This window comes from Lipotes vexillifer, unplaced genomic scaffold, assembly GCF_000442215.2.
Source record: "Lipotes vexillifer unplaced genomic scaffold, Lipotes_vexillifer_v1.1 scaffold573, whole genome shotgun sequence".
Taxonomy (NCBI): Eukaryota; Metazoa; Chordata; class Mammalia; order Artiodactyla; family Lipotidae; genus Lipotes; species Lipotes vexillifer.
The window spans coordinates 1,031,926-1,039,313 of record NW_006796432.1 but is presented as its reverse complement, the minus strand read 5'-3'; positions in this window follow the sequence as shown (position 1 = coordinate 1,039,313).

The following is a 7,388-nucleotide window of genomic DNA, read 5'->3' as shown; positions in this document are numbered from 1 at the left end:
CTCAAATAATTGCAGCAGGTTATATCCTATGACCAATCAAATGCCTTTAATATGGGGGCTTTTGAACACAAGTTGTTTTTGTTTTTGTCTTTTTGGCTGCGTTGGGTATTCGTTGCTGCGCACGGGCTTTCTCTAGTTGCGGCGAGCAGGGGCTGCTGTTTGTTGCAGTGCGCGGCCTTCTCATTGCGGTGGCTTCTCCTGTTGCGGAGCATGGGCTCTAGCTGCGTGGGCTTCAGTAGTTGTGGCTTGCAGGCTCTAGAGCGCAGGCTCAGTAGTTGTGGCACGTGGGCTCTAGAGCGCAGGCTCAGGAGTTGTGGCGCACGGGATTAGTTGCTCCACAGCGTGTGGGGTCTTCCCGGACCAGGGATCGAACCCGTGTCTCCTGCACTGGCAGGCGGATTCCTAACCACTGTGCCACCAGGGAAGTGTCTTGTTTTTTTTTAACCACAAACCAGACAAAAATACATTTTCCTCCTTGATCCAGCAGACGCCTGTTTAAATACAAAAGAATACTTACTACATGCAGTGCACTATGATATTTTCTATTCTATTTCATTTATTTTTAATGCTAGTCTCAACAGGCAAATTGACTCCACCACTCACTAAAGGGTCATGGTTTAAAAAAGACTCTTCTATAACATAATCTGTCAGTCAGGAAAAGCCAGTGTTTTGCATTTGCTAAGATTACGATTTAAATACATATATATATTTAAGTGGGGGAAGTTTATTTTAGAAGAATCTAAATTCACTGCTAAGAAATTCTTCCTTATGTCTGAAACAACCTAAGTGATACTATCCACAGTTGGATATAACCAGAAATAAACACATCGAAAACCACACTGCCAAAAGAGGAATTAAGAAATGTGATGAATTAATTTGTAAGGGGGAAGAGTCTGGAAAATGGTGAGCGGTTTAAGGGATCTCTGTCCTCCTCCATTACTAACTGAAAGTCATGAATAATGCAGAAACCTGCAAAATTAAAAACAGAAATAGTAAAAAGGAGTAAAAAATGGATCCATGTTGGCTCTTTATAAACCTTTCTGCACAAAAACAAATATATATGGAAAAATACATGTTCTATTTTAAAAAATATTCAAATGTTAATATTGAATTGTATCATTTTGAAGGTCATCCTAAAATCTCAACATGATTGAGTCAGGACTTCATTTCACACTCACATCAGTTTTATCAAGCGTGGGTTCTGTTACTGTCCCCACATTACAGGTGAGGAAGCCGAAGATGCTTAGAGACGTTCATTGACTTGCCTAAAGCCACACAGCAAGGAAGTGTTGATCCCCTAGGATTGAACTTCAAATTTGTCTGACATGGGAACCCACAAACTTAATCACTGTGCAGCAGGCTCATGTTTTCCCATTCAGCTTCAGAGATGAGGGTCCAGAAGGTCAAGTGAATTTGCCCAGGGCTATAGCCGTGCCCAGTGGCCAGTACAGAGTTGTTCATTATAACCAGCAGCTTAGAAATCTGTCCCTGGGAGCACATTCCCTCCCAACCTCAGTCACTATCCAGGGTCCTCTGTCGCCAAAGCACAGGATAACACTGGAGCCTGCGGCCACAGAGCCATCACCACCGATGCAATCCAGTCTGTTAATACCTCCAGTGTTCACTGCTTCAGCTCCAGCCCCGGAACCTTCTACAAGCCAAATGTCATCCATGAAACATGGGTTCTCTAAAAGGACAAGATAGGATTGGGTAATACTCCAGAAGCGGTGATAGAGGGAATTCCCAGGAGGTCCAGTGGTTAAGACTCCGCACTTCCACTGCAGGGGGTGCGGGTTTGATCCCTGGTCCCTGGTCGGGGACCTAAGATCCTGCATGCCGCACGGCGCAGCCAAAAAAAAAAAGTGGTGATAGGAAAAAAAATGCAACTAAACCATGAAAAAGAGAAAACAAAATATATTTAAATCGTTTACCTTAAAATTCCAAGCCCTGCGTCCAGGGATGGGAAACAACCCATATAGGCCAGATCTTGGCCCACCATTTTCACTATTGAAATGTGACACTATTTTCTGGTTCTAATTCAGGACAGAACATATTTTGTGAAATAACATTATCCTATGATGCCAACATCACCCTGTGAGGAAACAGGGCTGTTGTTAAAGCTGGGTTTGCCATCTCTCCATTTATTCAATAGTGCTTTCCTGAGCACCTACTGTAGGATAGTTGCTTGGGAGATAGCAGTCTTCATCATGAATGTCCTACCCTTTCCAGCCCCTCACCTTCCCCGCTCTAGACCTGGAAGGCTCACGTAAAGCCTAGAGCGTTCTGAAAAAAAAGCTAGCTGGGTGGTTCACAGGCCAGCTGGATCTTCCTGAGGCTGAAAGGAAAAATGCTGCTCCTTCGAAGGCAAAACCTCTGCCCATTAACCCAGCAGGTAGGTAGGTGGAGGAATCAGAACTAAGCGATCAGGAGTCCCTTAGCCATCAAGGACTTCTCTGAGTCATAAGCAGAACATCAGGATACAGGTGAAAGCACGGAGTGTAGGTCTTGAAGTCGTGGGGTGGGTGAGAATTGTGCCTCTCAGAAACATGGCAGAACTGTCAAGAGCACATGAAGTCAGCTAAGCAAATTATAACATCCACAATGTGTTATCAAATTGATGGCCATAAAGTTCATAACATTCCTTTGTTATCATTTTAACATCCACGGGATCAGTAGTAATGGCCTCTCTTTCTTTCCGGATATTAGTACCTTGTCTCTTCTCTCTTTTTCTTAGTGTGTCTTTAACATCTCCCTACCACTTGCGAATCTTGCTTTTTTAGCAAGACAGAGATCTGGTCTCAGACCCATCTTTCCTGGGTCACAGTATCTAGCTGGAATGAAATAACACCAGGATGTAGACATTGTTATCTTCTGTTTCACGAAAGTGAAACAGATTTTCCAGTTACAGCGAGGTATAAAGTTTCCTTTTTAAGGAAAAGTACTTAAGGAGGAACACGAACATGTATTTAAAGAAAATAATTGAGTTGATAATAGTACAGCTTGGTCTAGAGATTTGGCAGAAATCACAAAGGTGGCATTCCAGTGAGAGAGATTTGGGCAACACTGAATTAGAACCAGCCATCATGAAGGCATCTTTCTTGCCCCATCAGTTCTGCTCCGTATGGTGTGGCATCAAGCTGCTCAACAATCCCCATGTCGTGATCACTTACGAGGTATGTCTTGGTAATCGCTGATAATAAAGTTCCAAAGTATGTGAATGATTGACTCCAAAATATAAAAATCAATGAGAGATGATTCAAAGCTTACCCTAAAATAATTTAATCCCTCTCCCTCCTTCACCTACATTCTGATAAGCTTTTTTTTTTTTTTTTTTGCCACGTGGCTTGTGGGATCTTAGTTCCCCAACGAGGGATCGAACCCAGGCCCATGGCAGTGAAAGTGCCGAGTCTTAACCACTGAACCGCCAGAGAATTCCTGATTAGCTTTCTTAAGTGAGGAGAAAGCAACGGGGTGGCAGCTCTGTGCTGTGAACTGTGTCTAATCCCAGGTGTACCCATGGGAACGTGACACCAGGAGGAACACTGTGAGGCACTAGAAAGGTGAATCAAGTCTAGCATTTATATTTATAAGTAGTATACTATAATATGAAGTAATGCAATATAACGTATTATATATGCACGTATAACAACAAATATGCATATTCATGTTTGTAGTTGTTAAATAGATTGAATTCTATAGGAATCCAGTTGTGAACCCATCTCTTCTCTACGCCTCTACTTAACAGGACTCACTGAAACTGGACCAGCAAAGAATTAGTCTACAAATCATGATTCTAATTTTTCCACCATAGAAGTCAATCTTAAAATCAAGAGGCTGGACAGAATAGTGGTTATGGGATGCGGACTCCTAAGACAGACTGCCTGGGCTGAAATTCCAGCTCTGTGACTTACGTGCTGTAAACTAGTAGAAACAGCTAACCTCCCTCTGCCTTCCTTTCCTCTTCTGGAAAATGGACGTAATAAAAACACCTACCCCAGGAGGCTGTTGTGAAGAATAAAGGAGTTAATTCATGTAAAGCATTTAGAACAGTGGTCGGTACATAGTAAGTTCTCAAGTGTTAGTTCGTTTTTTTGTTTGTGTTTTCTTTTCTTTTTTTTTTTTTTGATTAGTCTTGGTAGGGGTATATCAGTTTCATTAATCTTTTCAAAGAAACAACTTTTAATTTTCTCTATTGTTTGTCTAGTCTATTCTATTGTTCTCTGCTCCTTCTGATTTCTGCTCTTACTTGCTCTTTTCTGATTACTTTGGATTTAATTTTGTCTTTTATCTTTTTAAACAGAAGCTTAAACCACAGATCTTAAAATGACACTTCTTCTTTTCTAATAAGGCATTTAAAACTATAAATTCCCTTCTAATTACTGCACTAGCTACATCCCACACACTTTGATATGTTGTGTTTTCCTCATCATTCAGCTTAAAATATTTTAAATTTCTTCTTGTGATTTTGTTTTTGACCCATGAGTTATTTAGAAATGTACTGCTTAATTTCTAAAGGTGTGGGAAATTTTAACTTCCCGGACCGGGGCACGAACCCGTGTCCCCTGCATCGGCAGGCGGACTCGCAACCACTGCGCCACCAGGGAAGCCCTGTTTGTGTTTTTGTTTTTTCGGGGCTGCACCGCGTGGCTTGTGGGATCTTAGTTCCCTGACCAGGGATCAAACCCAGGCCCCTGCAGTGAGAGTGTGCAGTCCTAAGCACTGGACGCCAGGGAAGTCCCAGGAATTAGCTAGAATTTAATGGCATTTCTTAAAATGAGATGCTCCCTTCTCCCTCTCTCCCTCTCTCTCCCTCTCCCTCTCTCCCTCTCTCCCTCTCTCTCTCTCTCTCTCCAATTTGTTTTTCAACACCCTCTGACTTCTCCATGGACCAGTGCTGGATTTGCAGGGTACTTGTAGGGTAGTTGGGTTTTCTCCTTTTTCTCCCCGGGGGGGAAAAATATAATTTATCTCAAACCTTTTTTTTTTCTTCAAAATGTTCCGAGAGGGAAAGTAAAACATCCAACAAGCTTATCTGAGTGAAAACAGGTATAATTTGCATGATAAAGATATATTTCCATTTATAAAGTTCATCAGCAGAATTAATGACAAATAAAGGGAAGATCCAATTAAAGTCCCCCCTCCATTAACAACCTTGTTTCACTCTTAGGGCAAGAATTTTAAAAGGAGAGGCTTAAGTTGGAAATGACTGAAATATTAAGGTTCGTGGCATTAATGAAGTGATCGTATTAGAATTCAAGGAAAGGAGATTCTCCAGTGATTTTTGTAATCAGAGTCAGATGCATTTCCCCCAATTCCAGTTCCACCAGCTTTTTCTTGTTCACCCAAATGAGCTGTCAGGAACTGATGGGCGCCATCATAATCAAAGAAAACAAGTTTGCCCTTTAAAGCAAAGAGGTAATTTGGCTGAAAGCAAATTGGAAACATTTCCCATAACATTGCACTTGCAGCCGAAATCTCTAAAGAATTTGAGAGTTTTGATTTACGCTTGAGAGCCTTGGGGGACCATGGGGAGAAGTGAGTTCATTAAACACTTGGTTCACATTCATTCTGTGGCCCGTGGGGCAGAGATCCTTCATTCCCCAGGGAGGCTGAGGAAGCTCCACGGCTGTCCCTAAAATGTTATTTTCAGGAAAAGCCTTAAGGAACTCACAGATTGATTGGGGAACTGGAAGCAGGTGGGAATCAAGGAGATGCAAGATAATACCCTTCTGCCCCAGTCCTCAGCTCCCAGAGGCTTCTGATTTTTTTTTTTTAATAAATTTATTTATTTATTTATTTTTATTTTTGCCTGCATTGGGTCTTCGTTGCCACGCGTGGGCTTTCTCTAGTTGCGGCGAGCGGGGGCTACTCTTCATTGCGGTGCACAGGCTTCTCATTGCGGTGGCTTCTCTTGTTGTGGAGCATGGGCTCCCAGCGCACAGGCTTCAGTAGTTGCGGCATGCGGGCTCAGTAGTTGTGGCTCGCGGGCTTAGTTGCTCCGTGGCATGTGGGATCTTCCTGGACCAGGGCTTGAACCTGTGTCCCCTGCATTGGCAGGCAGATTCTTAACCACTGCACCACCAGGGAAGCCCGAGGGATCCATTTTTCCTGGCCAAGGAACAAAGCCTCCTTAGCACCTGATCTGGGTTCCTTTCTTCCTGTCCTTTGTTACTTTAGGTGTTCCTTGGATTTCCTTACTCTTGGCCTTGCTGAACAGGTGTCTGTTGTGGCTTCATACATCACTTCCTCCTCCCTTGCATTCATATCTCCATTCCCAAGGCCTTCCTGGAGCCCCCTCGACCTATGCTAGTTGCCTAGCATATTTTGTCGGCTAGGGTCCTTTGATCGTGAGCAACGGAAACTAACCCTGGCTAAGCAAAACGGTGAAGGAAAAGCTGAAGATCCAGCCCTCAGACAGGACGGCAGCCAAGGAAGTTCTGGGGATCTTGGTAGCAGAATCTTCAGGAACCCATCCCTGGCATGAATCAGGTCCTGCCATTTCTCATCCATGAGTCACTCTCCAGGGTTCCTAGGAAGCAGAGACCAGGATTGTTTGATTGGCAGTCCCACCAAGACCACACACAGGGAGAGAGAGGATGAGTTTCTCAAAGGAAAAGTGGGGTGCTATCACCTGACGAAGAGCAAACAGGTCACGGGAAGGCCGAGACACCCTTGCCCACTGTCTACTCCAGTTATGGAGTTTAAAACTGAAGTCTCTGTCCTCCCTTCTAAACTTCCTCTCCCAATTTCCCTAGATTCTCAAGGGCCCCACCATTCTCTCCCATGCCCCACCCAAGCTCAAAACTGTCCTTCATTCATCAGGTCCTAATGGTTCTTTCTTCAAAACGTTTCTCACGTCCACAGACAGAGTATGAAAATCGAAATGACCCAGGTAACCTGTAGTGGTGGCAACAGATCTCTCCCCAAGATGAATATCAGTTTTTATCAGTGCTGGGAATTCAGTAGTCATGAAAATTGATAAAGCCTCTGCCTTCTTTGGAGCTTACTTTTTAGAGGAGGGGAAAGACACACAATAAACAAATAAAGAGGAGAGATGGAGAGATGTCATATGGTGAGAATTAACCTGCGGAAAAAGTGAACAGGATGAGGGGCCTGGGAGGGTGGGGGAGAAGGAGAGGGTTTATATTTTACATCGGGAGCCACTAAAGCACTCACTATGACAGTAATGTTTGAGCCAAGAAGTGAAGGTAAACTCTGGGAGGACGGGAACTATACCTTACATCTTTTTTATAACCCCAGGGGCTCAATAAATACCTGAATAGATGACTACAGGGATGATCTTTTTTTTTTTTTTTTTTTTTTGCGGTACGCGGGCCTCACTGTTGTGGCCTCTCCCATTGCAGAGCACAGGCTCTGGACGCGCAGGC